Raw genomic sequence first — 18,771 nt, 5'->3', positions numbered from 1 at the left:
ACATAACCTTCAGAAATGTCTTCACTGCATATTTGCTTCTATACTTACTGTTCATGAACTGTTGCTATGAACAAGGGTGGAATTCATGTAATACTAGAGGCCCGGTGCACGTTGCACTCGGGGGCGGCGGCAGGGTGTCCCTCAGCCCAGCCTGCACCCTCTCCAATCTGGGACCCCTCAGGGGATGTCCGACTGCCGCTTTAGGCCCGATCAGGCCTGAACCGGCAATCAGACATCCCTCTCACACTCTGGGACTGCTGGCTCCCAACCACTCACCTGCCCGATTGCCCCTAACTGCTTCTGCATGTCAGCCTGATCACCCCCTAACCACTCCCCTGCCAGCCTGATCCACGACTAACTGCTCCCCTGCCGGCCCAATTGCCCCCAACTGCCCTCCCCTGCAGACCCGGTCCCCCACAACTGCCTCCTCTGCCAGCCCGGTCCCCCCAACTGCCCTCCACTGCAGGCCCGGTCCCCCCAACTGCCCTCCCCTGCAGGCCCAGTCCCCCGCAACTACCTTCCCCTGCTGGCTATCTTGTGGCGGCCATCTTTGATCACATGGGGGTGGCCATCTTATGCGAGGGCATGAGGGTCAATTTGCATATCACCTCTTTGTTATGTAGGATAATTGCTCAATATGACAACAAGCTGTACTATTGTTTGCTGGGTGATAATTCAACTTACTGGTAATTCTTTTACCACTTGTCTGTATTTGCACTGTTTGTGAAATCATCACTCAGTTAGATATTAGATCTTTATTTGGCTAGAACCCTTCATTTGTATGTTAACATTTGTTACTAGGATTATTTTATCATTGACCTGTAACAAAGTAGTACATGTCTCAAAAAAAAAAAAAAATGAAGATACAGATAAGACAAAAAAAAATAAAGTTTTAATTTCAGACCATCCTTTGTGATTACTTTAGGTTTTTGAGTTTGAAAGACTGCCATGTAGGTCTTCCCTGAACTTGTCAGGTTAGCATGTGGCCCCTTTTTCGTCCACAATATAAAGTAATTGAAATTATGTTTAGCCTAATAATGGAGAAAATAAAATGGAGTAAGCATTGCTAAGAGAGTCACTTAAAATGTAGTTGGGAGGCTTTTAGGGAAGTGGGGCCTATGCAGATCTTACCCTCAGTTCCCATAGCTGCTATTAACTTGCTAAACAGCTCAAGGCTGAGCCATAAACGTAACATCCTGGAACAACCGTTGTATAGACATAGGAACTTAAAAAACAAAGTTCAGCCCTAGCTGGTTTGGCTCAGTGGCTAGCATGTTAGCCTGCGGACTGAAGGCTCCCAGGTTCAATTACAGCCAAGAGCACATGCCCGGATTGCGGGCTCGATCTCCAGTAGGTGGTGTACAGGAGGCAGCCTGTCAATGATTCTCTCTCATCATTGATGTTTCTCTCTCTCTCTCCCTTCCTCTCTGAAATCAATAAAAATCATATTTTTAAAAAACAAAAACCAAATTCAGCCCGGCCAGTGTTGCTCAGTGGTTGAGCATTGACCCATGAACCAGGAGGTCAGAGCTCAATTCCCAGTCAGGGCACATGCTGGGGATACTGCCTCTATCCCCAGTAGGGGGTGTGCAGGAGGCAACTGATCATGACTCTCTCTCATAATTGATGTTTCTTTCTGTTTCTCCCTTTCCCTCCCTCCCTTTGAAATCAATAACATATTAAAAAAATTCAATGTGGTAAATATGAAGATCTGATACTGTTGTAATTAACCTAGTTATTAATAATAGGAAAGGAACAAAGGGAAGATAGACGCATACCCAGTAAAGTTGGGGTGACCTTGGAAAAGTACTTGGCTGTCAGTTACACCTGGGAACAGGTCATTGGCCAGAATGGGCATGGCCACTGCAAGGGCAAGAAATTTGGGATATTTAATCCTGGGACTCTTTTTGCAGCGGGCGGCGCACTCTCTTGGTTTGCCTGCATTTGGCACATGGCTCACCACCATGTGGACCCCACACACAATGGACTAATGGACTGCAACTAGCCTGATGCTGAACTGGACCCAGCTCCAACCTGGAATGGAAACTCTGGACGCTGTCTTTGTTTCTAGCTCTACTGAAACCCCAGCTATACTTCTTCTATGACTGGACTAAGGGAAATGGGTCTTTGGAAACCCAGGGATGTAATTCCGTGCAAATAAAAATCACTCATCCTCTCATGCAAATCTCAGAAAATTTGTTTTCTCCGTATATCATAAAGACTCCACCCCAGCACTCAACAGGAAAAAGTATACCAATTTTCCCGATAACAGATCTACTTGGTTTTATTAAAACAGTTTATGAGTCTGGCAGCATCCCATCTAGCAACTAGAAAGGAGGTCCCAAGAGTTGTACAAAATGGAAGGATTTTACTAGTATAGGAAGAAGGGTGGGGCAAGGGAGCTATTAGGGGAAGAAAATAAAGGATTGCTTAGGGGGGCTGCTGATGTAGACAGTTCACTGTCTGCAGTGAGCGTCACCCTCCCTGGCAGCGCAAATGCAGTTGTGGGCCGTGTGTGAACTGTCCCAAGGAAACTTCACCGAGGGACAGTGAAATGAATTTTACTCCATTTTCACAAATACAAAATATCTCTCCCTCCAACTAAATTGCAAACCATTCCTAGCTCACAGGACATAACAGAGGGGCTGGATTTGGTCCACAGGTCCAAATAAACTTTTAAATTGTTTTATAACCTCAGATGTATATTGGTGAACAGTATTATTATGACATTAATTTTGACCTCATGGAGTCCCTGGCAGGATCTTGGAAATGCCAGTGGTCCCTGGAATACTCTTGAGAACTGCTGGTGTAGTGGGAAGTCTACTGAATATAGAAGACCTTACTTAGTTTTTATCAGGCTTTGCTACCTGTTGTTGAATAATATTGTGCTAAAATTCCTCATCACCTTCATCTGTAATAGGAGAAAGCTTAGATGGTCTTGAAGTTCCCTTCTAGTTTAAATCTGCCTGCATTATTTACTGTGCTAGGAGCATTTTACATTTTTTTTCACTTTATCATTACATGTAAATGGTATCCCTATTGATATGAAGGAACTGAAGTTCAGAGATGACTTATATTTCTTTTATGTTCCCCTTTATAACACAAATAGGCTCATGAGACCAAAGTTCTAGACTTAACTAACATGGCACAGCATTCACATTTCAATACTTTACTTTGAAACTTCCAAGTTATGGAAATTATTGACATCAGATTGGGGACAGTGATATTCCCATCAAGAAATCTTTATATATCATCTTGATACATATGGAGAAATTCAGAATTCAGAATGCCCAGCAATGGGAATTCATTGTGTATGCATAAGCCTGTTTACAAGATTCAGATTCATTTACTAGTAGTTGTTTGGTTTTAAGTTTTAAGTTCACTCCAGAGCTGTTTAAGTATTTGGTTTTCATATTGTTAATATTAACAAAAAGAGAAGAGATAGGAGTTAGTTCTAGTTTAGCCTCTTATTCTGTGACCTTGGGCTAGTTCCTACATATATTGGAGCACCTCTTCTAAAACATGCCTAACATTAACTGGGCATTGTTATTGTTATGAATGTAAGTAGTTGTTGGTTACAAGCCATACAGTATTGATAAAGAAATAAAAGGATATCAACTGTGTAGCTTACAGAATAGTACATAGCTCCTTACAGTATTTTAGTTTTCATTCATTTGTACTTGTGATCAATAGAGATACAGTTTTCTAATGTCATCTGGAACAGATCTGCAGTAAATGTTTGGTTGTTCTTTAAAGTAGAGTTTCCCAACACCCCCCCTCCCCCAAGTAATTACCTTACTTTGTAAGAATCTAGGTGTCATAATGAGAACAACACAGATTTGTTTCTTTATTCAAAAACATCAAAACTGGTGTTCTGGAACTGAAACATATTCCTAAAGACAGCTTGAAGACTAAACATACACCCACTGTGAGATTAGTTGTTCCTTTTCATTCGGCACGTGGACAGCACACAAGGTAACAAGTATGTACTGGGTGAAACTTAATACAGATTGAAATTTTTTTTGAGGCAAGAACGTCATGAATGAGGCACAGGTGACATGGGTTAGCAACTCAGTTCTGGTGAAGTTTCATTGTATGGACTGGTTCTTTGGTCCACAAAATTATGAATTAACTTTCCTAGTGAGAGCACTTTTGAATAGGGGAAACAGTAGTTGTTCAGGTGTTGTATTCACATGCCATGATTGTGTTTTTCTTAATTCTCCTCTTGCATAGACCTCAATAAATTTTGTACATAAAAAGAACTGGAAAACTTGACCTATGCCATTCAGGAGTCTATATACTCTTGAGAAGTACAAATATTTACCCTTTAGCAAACATTTTTGGGTGCATACTGTGCCAGGCACTTTTCTAGGTCTTGGAAATAAAGCAGTGAACAAATTAGAAAAAGTTGTTTTTTATAGAGCTTACAATACATGCTAGTGGAAGAAACAGTAACACATACTCAAATAATGTCATAAGAGGTTATAAGTACTATGAAGAAAAATACAGTTAAGGGATAATGAGGGACTATGCCATTTAAAGATAAGTGATAAGGAGAACATTTCTGAAGTGTTATTTGAGCAGAGATCTGAATGAAGTGCTATACATGGAGTTCAAGAAAAAAATATTTATTATACTAGTGGCCCAGTGCACAAAATTCGTGCAAGGGGGGACCAGGGGGGTTGTTCCTCAGCCCCGCCTGCACCCTCTCCAATCTGGGACCCCTCGAAGGATGTCCTACTGCCAGTTTACAGGGATCGGACCTAAACCGGCAGTCGGACATCCCTCTCGCAATCCGGGACTGCTGGCTCCTAACCGCTCACCTGCCTGCCTGCCGGATTGTCCTTAACCACTCTGCCTGCCGGCCTGCTCGCCCCCAACTGCCCCCTGCCATCGGCCTGCTCGCCCCCAAATGCCCTCCCCTCACCAGCCTGATCACCTCCAACTGCCCCCCGCCGTGCCAGTGTGCTCGCCCCCACTGCCCCCCTGCCAGCCTGCTCACCCCAACTGCCCCCCCTGCTGGCCTGCTCGCCCTCACCTCCCCTCCCCACTGGCCTTCTTGCCCCCAACTGCCTCCCTGCTGGCCTGCTCACTCCAAACTACTCCCCGTGCCCCGCTGTCCTGATCACCACCAACTGACCACTGATGGCCTGCTTGCCCCCAACTGGCCCCCCTGCTGGTCTGCTCACCCCCAACTGTCCCCTTCTCCCTGCCGGCCTGATCACCCCCAACGTGGCCCCCCGCCCCCCAACAGCCTGATCACCCACAACTGCCGTTCCATCCTGGCCTGATCACCCACAACTGCCCTCCCCTCTTGGCCTCTAACCGCCTCTACCTCGGTCCCGCCACCATGGCTTTGTCCAGAATGTCTGGAAGGTCTCCTGGAAGGTCTCCCAGTCTAATTAGCATATTACCCTTTATTAGTATAGATATATCTCATATAATGCACATACAGGGTATCCCAAAAAATGTATACACACTTTAACAGCTGGTAGCTCAATTTTGAAAATGAAATGTATTTTTTTAAATATATTTTATTGATTTTTTTACAGAGAGGAAGGGAGAGGGATAGAGAGCTAGAAACATCGATGAGAGAGAATCATCGACCAGCTGCCTCCTGCACACCCCCTACCAGGGCTGTGCCGCAGCCAATGTACATGCCCTTGACCGGAATCGAACCTGGGACCTTTCAGTCCGCAGACTGACGCTCTATCCATTGAGCCAAACCGGTTTCGGCCTTGAAAATGAAATGTATTTTAATAAACACTGCCTTTATAATTATTCAAAGTGTTTGTACACATTTTTTTGGACACCCTACATACAAAATGACTTGAGACTGATCATGAAGCAACATATTAACCAGCTCAACCCTATAGTATACCTAGGTATTTGAGGTACAGATTAAATAATCAGTGATGAAGCTCATGATTGAATACCCAGCAAACCTCATCTACCTATCAACCATGCTCATTATTGAATCTTACTAAATTCAGCTTTATTTCCTTCTTGGTGTGAATAAATCATATGCCTTTGCATTGATGGGCATGTGACAAAATAGGAACTTATTTTATGGGAAGGGTACTCCTTACAGTTCCTGCAAAAGCAAATAGATACCAGGATGACAATCACAACTTTAAAAAAAATTATATAGTTATTTCAGGATACAGTGTGTTATGGGTTGAATTGTGCCCCCCTCCCAATTTATATGTTGAAATTCTAACCCCAGAACCTCAGAATGTAACCTTATTTGGAAATAGGGTTGTTGTTCTAGTAAATTAGTTAGAATGAAGTCACAGTGGAGTAGGATGGGCCCCTAATCCAGTATGATCTTCCAATATGATCTTATAAAAAGAACTAGAGGCCTAATAGTCGAAATTTGTGCACAGGTATGTGTGTGTGTGTGTGGGTATCCCTCAGCTCGGCCTGTGCCCTCTTGCAATCTGGGACCCTTTGGGTAGGGTCCCTAGGCCTGGCCGACAATCAGGGCCTATCAGGGCTTTCCTTCCCCTGGCTGCCGGCAGCTGGCCCCACCTCCACGGCTGCCACTGCTTGGGTTCCCGCCCCCCCCACCCCGCCCAGCCCGTCAAAAATTAGATCAAAATCCCAAAATCCCTCTGTAGGTGACAGGCCTGGGCCTCCCTCTGTGGGGTGATAGTTTGCCCTGCAGAGGGAGGCCCCGCCCACCCACCACAGTGCCACCCGTTGGTTAGCCTGGGCCTCCCTCTTTGAGGCTATCAATCCTGGGGCTCCACCATCGATCACTGTGCAAAGGGAGGCCCTGCCCACCTGGCTGGGGCTCTGTGATAGATCACTGGGCAGAGAGTGGCCTGGGCCTCCCTCTGTGGGGCTATGGCAGGGCCCCCTGACTCCTGACCAATCACATCGCACCTGCCTTGGCTGGCCTGGCGCCAGTGCGTGTCATAGCGTGGTCATCTGGCAGGTCGTCTGGATGGTAGTTCTGCTGTTCAGTTGTTCAGTCGCTTTGCATATTACATTTTATTATTATAGACTAGAGGCCCAGTGCATGATTGAATCATGCACGTGTAGGGTCCCCTACATGCTTTCGCTTTTCGCGGTGGAGCTGGGTGCCTGTCCAGTGGTGTACCAGGCCTTTCAGAGGCCTGGTGCCAGAGCAGACAGGCACCCATCTCCCACGCTTTTGATGGTCCGCGGCCCCCCTCAGTGGCAGCGGATCTGTGCCTCTCAATGGCCGGATAGGCCACCCCGAGTCCCGCCTCCCAGCCTCCCGCCACCCAATCGTGGGCGTAGCGGAGTGATGGTAATTTACATGTTACTCTATTATTAGATAGGATGCCAAGAGAAGGGACCTGCACACAGAGAGATGCCACCTGAAGACTGGAGTTATTGCTGCCACAAACCAAGTAATGCCAGATCTCTAAATAGCAGCTAAGAGAGGCATGGAATAGTCTCCCTCATAGCTGCCAGAGGAACCAACTCTTGATCCTGGACTTCTAATATATATGCTTTTATTGCTTTTAGAGAGAAGGAGAAAGGGAGATAGAAACATTGATGAAAGAGATCTGATGCCTCCTAATGAGGATCAAACCCACAACCAGACATGTGCCCTGACTGGGAATCAAACCCATGACCTCTCAGTGCATGGGATGAAGCTCAATTGAATGACACAGGCCAGGGCTCTAATATATTTCTATTGCTTAAGCCACCTAGTTTGTGGTATTTTGTTTCTGCAGCTCTCAAAGGAATACATGGTGGAAAGAACATGAACCTGGATTTTGATCTAATCTTTGCTCCATTGCATAGTACCTTTTTGAATTTTAATTAGAATCATTTCTACTTTATATTGTTTTGAGGATTAAACAAGTTACCAAATATGAGTGCCTGACACACAGTAGACCCTCAAAATGATTCCTTTCCCTTCTTAGTTTTGTGATAACTCATTATTTACAGTGACTTTTGTGGACCCTTAATTATATCAAAGAAAAGTTACTTCAATTAACAATATCCTATTTCATCCAAACTCTGGTTGCTGTGTTGCAAAATAAACCCACATATTAGCATGTGAATTAGCTGAAGATACTGTGGTTCATAAAGCTTTTCATCAGTGACCATGCCCAGCAGAAGTCCTTGAGCACATTAGGTGACAGATAAAACTGTTACTTGAATGTTTTCTACAACCTCCAAGAGTGTGAAGGCCTTGGTTCATCTCACATAATTGTTTCCAGCGCTAAGCTTGAAACATACTTGAAAATACTAATGCAGACATCACTTAAGGGTTTTATTCTACATACTTAAAAAAAAAGTATTTTATTGATTTTTTTTTTTTTTTCAGAGAGGAAGGGGGAAGGATAGAGAGTTAGAAACATCTATCAGCTACCTCCTGCACACCCCCTATTGGGGATGTGCTTGCAACCAAGGTACATGCCCTTGCCCAGAATCGAACCTGGGACCCTTCTGTCCACAGGCCAACGCTCTATCCGCTGACCCACACCGGTTAGGGCCTTTTTGGTTATTTGGATCACCAAATATGTTAAATTTGTTTCTTGTCTAACAATCATATTAGTGCTTCTTGAATTCGAGGGCTGAGCTTTAGTTTTTAAAGGAAGGAGCAAGAAAGGTGACCCAGATAGGAGAGCAATGCTTTCATGCTTTTGATTCACTGCGGTGAGCTTTTCATGCCCAGTGGGAGCTGAACTCATCTGCTATGCAGATTTCCCAGCCTGGCTCAAAGCCAGAAAGCCTTTCGCAATGAACAGCTGATTTCGTTTCTCCAGCGAGCCAATGGTGAACGGATATTTCAGAAAGGACGCTGGCTGAGTCATCTTCTGCAGATAAGCTGAAATATTAATAGTATCTCCGCCGGGCTCCGAGCAGCAACCAGCCTCACTCACAACGTCCGCCCGCAGCCGGGCCGCAAGAGCGGCCCTGGCCCGGGGTACACGGCTCTGCAGGACGATGCACAGGAGAATGCGATGTCGGGGCGCCGAGGAACCCGGTCGCGGTGAGTATCTGCGGCCCCACACCACAGGGCCTCCCCAGACCAGCGCCGACGTGGGAGCGAGGGCCGGGTGACCATCGCTGACAAGGAACGCCATCACGCCTCCGCCCACCTCGCAAACGACCCCCGACTCCTCCAGCTATCGACCCGGTGGGCGCGGGCTGTGGAATGGGGTTTCCGGCGAGGCAGAGGCGGGAGTTCCGATGAGAGGCGGAGTCCGAGCGCGACTTCCGGCGGTGCGAGCGCAGGGGAAGGTCAGGCGAGACTTCCGGCGGCACGGGCGCGGAGAGGCCAGGCGGAATTTATAGGGGATGGGCGGGACTTCCTGTGGCCCCAAAGTGGGCGTGGTCTCCGGGGTTTCCGGCGTTATGGGCCGGATTGCTGGCGTGCTTTGCGCGGGGCGAGGCCGGGACTTCCGACGGCGCCGGAAGTGCGGATCATCAGGTTGCCGGGTGGTGGAGGACGCGTCAGGGCTGAGTCCGTATCCTGTGTCTCCGCGTCGGTCCCTGGCGCCGTGTGGCTGGGAAGCGACGGTGGCAGCGCACGGCCCGGCAGCACTGGGCGGCGGGCTCGGCGGCGGCGTGATTGGTGAGTGCCGGGCCGCCATTTTTCTTCCGGGACGGGCTGCCCCGGTGAAGCAGTCTGCGCCTTCGCCTTGGGGTAGAGGCATGCTTGTGGGGCCCGGTCACTCCGCGCCTCCCGAAGCCCTCCCTCGGACTTCTCTGTCCCCATCCGTTCCCGCGCGTCCCCCACTTCGTGCTCCAGCCCTGCCGCTGGTGAGGGTCGGGGAGGATGCGTTGAGCCCCGCAGCGGTGCCTGGCGTCGCCGTGGGCGTCGGTGACGGTTGCCTTTCCCGGGAAGACCGCACCCCGCTGCACGCGTGGCACGGGCAGGTGCGTTGAGGCCTGGAGAGCCGGTTCCCCCATAGCGCCCCTCGGCTCTGCCCTGGGAAGCTGTGCCGACGTGAGAGAGCGCTGCTGGTTTGGAAGTTTCCGTAATTTAGGTTTACAGGGGTGTCTTTTTAAGTCCAGTGTGCTGGTCTACACGTTTGACTTAAATAATCCCCCTGAATTTAATCCCCCTTGGGAAGAAGCAAATTCTCCAGGTAGTCGCAAACCCCAGATCATCTCTGGGCACCTTCTGCACGCTCCCTTCGCTGTCTAGGCTAGGGCACCTGCGGGTCAACGGCTGGTGAGCCGATCCCTTGTGAATTGTCTGACAGGTGGAGTAGCGCAGTGGCCGTCCCCCCTCATTTCTGTTAGTGCTGCCCAGGGAAACAGGAGAGTCGTGGACCCTGGCCACTTGTAACAATAGCACTGCGACCTTAGGCAAGGAACTTCCTCAGCCTCCATTCCTAGCCTCGTTTTGTTATTGAGAAGGTTATGTTATATTATGACCCTGCAAAGACCTCGCTCGACACAGGACATCTTTGTTAAGTATGCTTCCTTCCTCGCTCTAAACTCGTTATCAGATGTTTAAATAGAATTTAAACTAACACTGACCCATTGTCTGAGGTGAAGACAATAGATTAGCTCCTGGGCCAATAGCTTATTTTCCATGCAGGGTCTGCTGTGAAAGGAAGGAAGTGGTGCTGGGACCAGTGATGCCTGCTGGGAAAAGATGGGACGTGAATGAAGAGATGAGTAAAGTAAAAATAAAAAAGTTTCAGGGAAAAAAATGTGACAGATTAACAACAGAAAAAAAGAAGAAATTTAAAAGAGGTTAAAAGTAGAGGAACCTACAGACTTAGTTTTGGAAGGATGGTAACTATAGCTGAAAAAATTCGAGAAAGGCAGAACCTGAATTTTCTGGATAATTTAGTGTTAATAGTCCATGTAAAGCATAGGCACATGAACTCACATCTGAGATGTGACTGCACAGACTTTAGAAAGTTACAGAAAAATAAAATCACTTAGTATGGAAAAGCTCCATTTGATGCCAGATTTCAGAGAACCAAACTTCTTCCACATTTATAATTTACAATAGTTCGAATGTATGGTTGGAAATTGATCAGTGAGGAAAGATTACCCGTGTTTGGACTGTTCAGTGAAGTGACAAAAGTAGGCAAAGTGCACAACACCATGTGGTTCATGGAGATCAGTGATGGGTTAAAAGCTCTCAGTGAAAGACAGAAGGTGAGGTTTTAAAAAATTAATTGTGAAGAAGACTGCTAATTTCCTACTGAAGGTACAGTGGCTGAGGTGTGCTATTAAGAGAAAATGCACTGTGAGGTGAAAGGAAGGTTGTTACTGCAAACTTTGCACATTGTATAACCAAGTGATAGACTCTTGGTAGTCCATTAACTTCACAGTTTATACTTAACAGAATGCTTCAGCTAGTGTTCTTGAGAGAGGAAGGAGAAACCCTTTACTATTTTATTTGTTTGATTTAAATGCCTAAAGATAAAGTCTCCTTTTTTTCTTTGAGGTCTCACCAGGATAGCTTTCACAGGGTTTAGATTTTTTTCATTTCTTTACAAAGCACCTTATAAACTGCAAAATAATTGGTAAGTTGCTGTTAATGATTTTGGAAACTGATATGTTTTATGAAGTTATTAATATGTGTAACACTGGTAAAGAGAATTATATTCACCTTTCTATATTTTCATGAAGAATATAATTTCTGGAGAAGACTCCATTAAGTTAGTTTGGTTTCTTGGCCAATTCTTGTATATGGCACAGTTAAATAGTTTCTAAATGTTTCCATTAAAAAACACTAAGCTATAGTTCCATGGGGGATCATGTGAATTGTTTCATAATATAGATTTACTAGTGATCCGGTGCACAGATTAGTGCACATTGAAAGGAAATAGAAGCTGGCCGGTGGGGCGGGACTGGGTGAGATGGGCCGGGCTGGACACGCGCTGGAGCCAACCTTCTGTGGTCCCTCCCCCGTGTCTTCAGAGTGAGCAGGGTCCCTCTGGCAGGTGGGGTCCCTCAGCCTGGCCTGCAGGGATCGGGGCTCTCCAACGTCCCCTGAGGGGTCCCAGAGTGTGAGAGGGCACTCTGCAAAGTTGTTGTCATACAGGGTGTGCAACACAAACGCAAGCGTGCAGTAAACCAGATTCTGCCTGACAGTGCCCCAGCAACAACATAACCCACGGCCGAAGGTGGAATTGCGCAGCCCCGTGAGGAATTGGGCTCCCTCCTCTCTGGTTTTGGGGTGCATCACCCAAGAACTGCCGCTGCCAAGTCACTGCAGCTCAGCAGCTCTTGCATTGAGTGTCTGCCCTCCCCCTCCATGGTTAGTGCGTGTCATAGCGACTGGTCAGACGGTCGGACACTTAGCATGTTAGCCTTTTATATATAGAGAGATTATATTCAAATTTGTTGAACTGAATATCAATAGAACCTTTGTTTTCTAAATAAAATCTCACCAATTAAAGTTTCTGCCATTGTGAGTTTTTTTCTTTTTTTTAAAGTATGTTTTTATTAGTTTCAGAGAGGGAGAGGGAAAGAAAGAAACATCAATGATGAGAGAGAATCATCAATTGGGTGCCTCCTGCACAACCCTTACTGGGGATTGAGCCTGTAACTGGGGCATGTGCTGTAACCATGAATTGAACCATGAGCTCCTGGTTCATAGGTCGATGCTCAACCACTGAGTGACACCAGCCAAGCATGAGTTTTTCTTTATCCCTTTATTTCAACCATCTCTAATTTCTTTTTCTTTTTTTCTCTAATTTCTATAGTTCAAAATTTTCAGATCTAAATTTCATCAAAAGATTTGTCCTCTCATATTTCAGTCAAAAATAATGTTTCCATATGTCATTTAAGGGACCATCAGTTTTATTTTGTGATGCTTATTTCACCAGTAATATGAATTATAAACTTTCCTTCTTGCAAAGAAAGTAATATGGCAAAGCATTGGATCTACTAGTAGAATCATGATGGGGTCAAAATGCCCAGACCTTTGCCAGATTTTATAAATACAGTCTAGTTACACCTTCTGCCTCCTTGTATTTTAGATATTCAACGGCATTGCAAATATAATACGTTCAATAATTAGTTCTTGATTACTTCTCCAAATCTGCTGTCTCATGTCAGTGTTTTGGCCTCCATTTCACCTACCTCTTTCCTCAGAAACTAGGGCTCTCCTTGATAACCTCTTTTCTTCCCCACTAGCTCCCTCACTCCCCAAATCCGTTTATCTACCCTCTAATCTTAACTGTCATTATTTATTGCCTAGACTGCTTCAGTAACTTCCTGACTAGCTTCCCCATTCCTAGTCACCTGTTATTTTTGTGTATTTTTCACACAGCAGCCAGACTGATTTTTAATGCAAATCTAGTGTCACTTATTGGCTTAAAATCTAAGTGCTGCCCTTTTTATTTTAGGATAAAATTTTGATGTAAAAGAACAATCTAAGCCTGTATCTCTAGCCTATCTTGCACCACCATTCTCTCCTTTGTTCACTATGTTGTAGCCACATTACCTATCTTTAGTATCTCTGATAAACCAGTCTTATTCCCACCTCAGGGGATTTGCATGCACTGTTCCTGTCCCTCTCTATTTTCCACATGGTTAATTGTTACTAATTTTTCAGTCTCAATTTAAATGAGTTTCTCAGAATGCCCTCCCTAACTTTAGCTAATGTCTGGTCTTCTCATAATACCTATATATTTCTTTCATAGTATGCATCATAATTTATAATTGCTGTAATAAGTTATGAGATCCTGCATTTAATATCTGGCTTAAAATCCAACTCTGCATCCTGAAGGTAGGAACCAAGTCTGTTTTGTTTACTACTGTATTCCTAGTACCTAGATGATGAACAACAAATATTTGATGAATTACTTTAATGAAATAAGTGCTGTTATCCCTGCTTAAAGATGACAAAACTAAGCCTTAGGAAGGTGGTAGAGTTACTTGACAAAGGTTACTACACAGCTAATCAGTGGTAGATGCATTCATTCATTCATACATTCATCAACTGTTTGAGGATGGTTTTGTCAGGCAACATGGTAGGCCCTTCAAATACAGTAGTGAACCCAAATAGCCACACTCCAGTCCTCATGGTGTTGAAGGTGTAGGGGGGAAGCATTCATTGAGTAAAAAAACCACAAATAAGATTTTAGTACAAATGTGGGTAAGGGTCATGAAGCACTAAGACTAGTGGTGGTCAAAGGAAACCTTTTCCAGAAGTTAACATTTAAGCTTGGGCTTTATGGATATCATTCTGCGTGAGGTGTTTAACTTAACCAAATTATTTACATGCATTCCACTAAATATTTGAAGTGACAAAATGTATACTTCAATTTGTTATTGGCGTAATTAGTTAGGTAGAAATATTAATAAAAGAAGTGAGCAAAGGGAGAGTCAGACATTGTTGAGCATATTCAGCTGGGAAGTAGAGGCCTATTTGTGCTACTAGGAAACTATTCCTTCACACCCCAAGGAATCAAAGCATTGTCCCTCCAAGGGAATTAACACCCCTCCCTTCCCCCATCCAGTACTGGATTGTTGGTGGGAAAAGCAAGATGGGTGCATGTGCAGTGAAGTCCAGGTGACATAGGGAAGGTGCTGGCCTGTCACTCTGGCTTGGGGAACAATGGATTGACTAGTGGGGTGGACCCCATCAGAAGTGTGTGAAATCTTGGAAAATTAAAATCCCTAAAGAGTTCCCTCTTGTTTGTTCTTGTTTCCTGGCTCTTATTCTCTTGTTCCTACTTGCTTTGTGACCCACACTTACCTATGCGCTGGCCTGTTCTTTCTCCATGTGACCTTAAGCAACCTCATGGGCCATGGCCATGCAGACACCTCACGTGATGGACTGCAGCTGGGAACACAAGCTAAGCTAGCCAGATGCTGAACTGGACTGGACTTGAATATGGAGCAGAAATGCTGGGCAGTGGCCTGTTCTGGCCCTGCTGAAGACAAGATTGGACTTTTTCCATGGCAGGGTAGATGGAGATGGGACCTTGGAGAGGAACTCCTATAATTTTACATCATCAATAAAGCTTTCCATGAAACCCCATCCTTTCATGGGAGCCTCAGGAAATTCTTTTTCTCACAGCACCCTAAGAACTCCAGTTCTACTGATAATAAATCCTTTATTAATAACTAGCTAATTATGCTGATAACACATTGACTGATATTTCTAAGGGAAGCAAAATGTTATTCAATGGAGAGCCAAAATTCACAGGTGAAATAAGGTGTGATGTATTAAAGATTGCTACATTTAAAAAATATAATTTTTTATTGACTTTTAGAGAGAGAGGAAGTGAGAGGGAGAGAGAGAAACATTGATGTGAGAGAGAAACATCGATTGGTTGCCTCCTGCATGAACCCTGCCTTGGGATCAAACCCAAAACCTGGGTTAAATGCCTTGACTGGGAATCAAACTGGCTACCTTTTGGTGTACAGGATGATGCTCAACTGAGCCACACGGACCAGGGCTGAGTTACATTTTGTCTACATAATGTTACAGAAAATTTTAATAAATTAATGACTTGCAAAATTTTAAACCTAAACATTCAGAGTTGATCAATTTGAATGTCTGCCTGTGTTGTAAAGTGAGACTTTCTTGCTGCCATTTTACAAGGCCTACACAATACAATGTGAGACACAAAAGGTGATCTGGCTTTGAACTTATGGAAGGATGGAGCAGATGTACTGTTCCTGTTCCTCCCCCTAAGCTAAAAACACTGAACATTACAGGTAAAACAAATATAAGACTAAAAGGTGGAGATAGGAAGTAGACTGACTGGGTATATTTGGACCTGAGAAATGACACAGAAATTAGTTCCCTGGATTTTTTTTTGCCTACATGTCCCAGACTGAGACTGGAAAAGCCAACAACCCAGCAACACCAAAGGGTTCAGACAAAAAGCCCCTAGAAAACGTGCTTTCTAGTTGAAAGACCAGGAGAGGGAGATCCCATCAGACAGAACACTTTAAGAGAACTGGAACCCCCACCCTTACTCTTGCTGTCAAAAGCCAGATGGGGAAACTAGATTTTTACCCTTAACAACTACTAGTATATTGAGGTGACACTCTGCTGGGTGGTATCAGAGAAGGCCAGGTGAGGGGGCTGGGAGTCTCATTTCTGCAGAGTGGCAACAAAGCACATCCACCCCTCTTCCTGCTGGGGTGGCGTCAGAGGAATCCTAGTAGAGAGAGGAATTTCACCACACTCAGTGGTAATGAGGCCATATAAGGTGCAGTGACTAGGAGGAACCCCTTGTTTAGCCAGGGTTGTATGAGCGGAGGTCACGAGAGAGGCTGAACTCTTACCCACTTGGGTCAATGGAGTCTGGGGAGCCCCAATTTCCTTCCACTTTCGATATGCACCTGGCAGGAATAAGGTAGTGCCCATCTTTACTTGCTTCTTGCAGTGCCAGCAGAGACCTGCCATAATAGAAGACTTAAGTCAGATCTGAAGTCTGATAACATAATACCCAAAATGTTGAGGCTTCATTTAAAAATCACATGTCACATGAAGAATCAGGAAAATCTTCACTTGAGAATGAGAGGTCACCTGACAGCACGACAGCGATGACAGATGTTAGAATTATTTGAGAAGGATATTAAAGCAGTAATAATATTTTAATGATTAATCACAAGCACTTGAAACAAATAAAAATAGAAAATCTCAGGAAGAAAATACAGGATATAAAGAAGAAACATGGAAATTTCAGAATGAAAAAGAATAAATGAAACCAGTGGATGGCTCAATAACAGAATGGAAAAGGCACAGGAAAGATTCAGTGAACTTGAAGACAAATACCAAGCTGAATAACAGAGAAAATAGGCTGGAAAAAATAACCTCAGGGACCTGTAGGACTTTAACAAAAGACCTATCTATCATTCTTGTCATCAGAGTCCCAGAAAGAAAAGACAGTCGGGCTCAAAATATATTTGAAGAAATACCGGTTCAATGTTACCTAATTTGTCGAGCCATAAACATATAGTTTCAAGAAGCTTAGTGGTACCCAGGCAGGATTACCTCAAAGAAATCCATGCTAAGACAATCATAGTCAAACTTCTGAAAACTAAAGACAAAAAAGCAGTGAGAGGGAAATATACCTCTTTACCTATAGTGGAAAAACAAATTGAATTACAGTGGTTTCTCATTAGAAACTATGGATGGCAGAAGGAATTACTTAAGGAGAGTAACTATCAACTCAGAATAATATATTAAGGGAAAACATCCTTCACATGATTTGTCCCCAGCAGGCCTACCCTAAAATAAAAGGTAGCGGAAGTTCTTTAAACGGAAAAATGACATAAGGGATGTGGGAACATCAGGAAGGAAGAATTAACAATGGAAAGAACAAACATTGGTAAATTCAATAGACACCCTTTTGAAGGTTGAAGCATAACTGACGTGGTTCTCTTTGTTTGTAGAGGAAATCTTTAAGATGATGATGTTAGAAATGGGGGTGGGCAGAGGGCATAGAGGAAGAAGGTAAGGTTTCTACACTTTACCATGAACTGGTAAAATGTTGATAATCAGTAGCCTGGGATATGTTATGAAAATGTAATGCCTACAACCAGTGATGGCGAACCTATGACACGTGTGTCAGCACTGACACGTGTAGCCATTTCTGATGACATGCGGCCGCGTGCCGATGATGAAACATTTGCTGCTCCTGAGGATGAAACATTTGTGACTTGAGTCTTGGAGTTAGTTTTTTCCTCAAAGTGACACACTACCCGAGTTATGCTCAGTTTTTTGGCGAAGTTTGACACACCAAGCTCAAAAGGTTGCCCATCACTGCCTACAACAGTCACTAGAAAAAGTTATAACAATGAGATAAACTGAAACTATACTATAAATAAATCAAAATGAAATTTAAAAAATACTCAGGTAAGACCTAGCTGGTTTGGCTCAGTGGCTAGAGCGTCGGACTGCGGACTAAAGGGCCCCAGGTTCGATTCTGGCTAAGGACACATGCCTAGGTTGTGGGCTTGATCCCCCCCCATGGGGGGTGTGCAGGAGGCAACCAATCAATGATTCTCATGATTGATGTCTCTATCTCCCTTTCTCTCTGAAATCAATTAAAAAATATATTAAAAAAAACACACACACTCAGAAATATTCAGGTAACCCAAGAAGGTAGGAAAAAAACAAAATGAGAGAACAAGGAATTGTGCATCGTGATCAAGTGGGGTTTATTCATTGAATAAACTGATGTTACATTCATGTTATATTACATGATATCAGCGTAATTGACTTGTTAGCAGGCTAAAAAGATAAAAACCCCACAGTCATATTAAGTGATTCAGAAAGATAGATGACAAAATTCAATACTCATTCCCGAAATGCTCAGAAAACAAACAATAGAGAACTTTCTCAACTTGGTAACAATATTTACAAAATAACCTACAGCTAGCATCATATCTAATGGTGAAATACTGAATATTTTTATCTTGAGATCAGAACAAAGCAAGGATGTTTGTTGTCACTATTTGAAAAAAATACGTTTTTATTGATTTCAGAGAGGAAGGGAGAGGGAGAGATAGAAACATCAATGATGAGAGAATCCTTGATCGTCTACCTCCTGCACGTCTCCCATTGGGGATCAAGCCCACAACCGGGGCATGTACTCTGATCACAGAATTGAGCCTTGAGCTCATACGCTGACCATGGAATTGAACCGTGACCTCCTGGTTCATAGATCAATGCTCAACCACTGAGCCACGCCGGTTGGGCTGTTGTCACTATTTTAATTCAACAAGTACTGGAATTTCTAGCCAGATCATTAAGATAAAGGAAATACTAAAGGCATACCGATCAGAAAAGAAGATAAAAAGCTGTTTTTATTTTTTAAAATATATTTTTATTGATTT

The 18,771-nt window shown here is 44.2% G+C and overlaps 1 protein-coding gene across 4 annotated transcripts in view; it reads left to right on the top strand.

Moving 5' to 3' along the window:
• Window positions 1–18,771, top strand: part of WDR37 (WD repeat domain 37) — a 79,384-nt gene that overhangs the window by 3,317 nt on the left and 57,296 nt on the right. The window contains exon 1 of one of the 4 annotated variants that reach the window (XM_008150299.3): window positions 8,821–8,980. The exons of 1 other annotated variant lie outside the window; for it this stretch is intronic. The gene's annotated coding sequence lies outside the window, so the exon portion shown is untranslated. Of the gene's footprint in view, window positions 1–8,820; window positions 8,981–9,108; window positions 9,128–9,308; window positions 9,566–18,771 lie in introns of those variants that run through there. 2 more of the 4 variants (XM_054726537.1, XM_054726530.1) reach the window with 2 other exon arrangements.

Source organism: Eptesicus fuscus, chromosome 2, assembly GCF_027574615.1.
Source record: "Eptesicus fuscus isolate TK198812 chromosome 2, DD_ASM_mEF_20220401, whole genome shotgun sequence".
In the NCBI taxonomy this organism is placed as follows: Eukaryota; Metazoa; Chordata; class Mammalia; order Chiroptera; family Vespertilionidae; genus Eptesicus; species Eptesicus fuscus.
The sequence above is the reverse complement of the archived record's forward strand: the minus strand, read 5'-3'. Positions and strand labels throughout refer to the sequence as shown.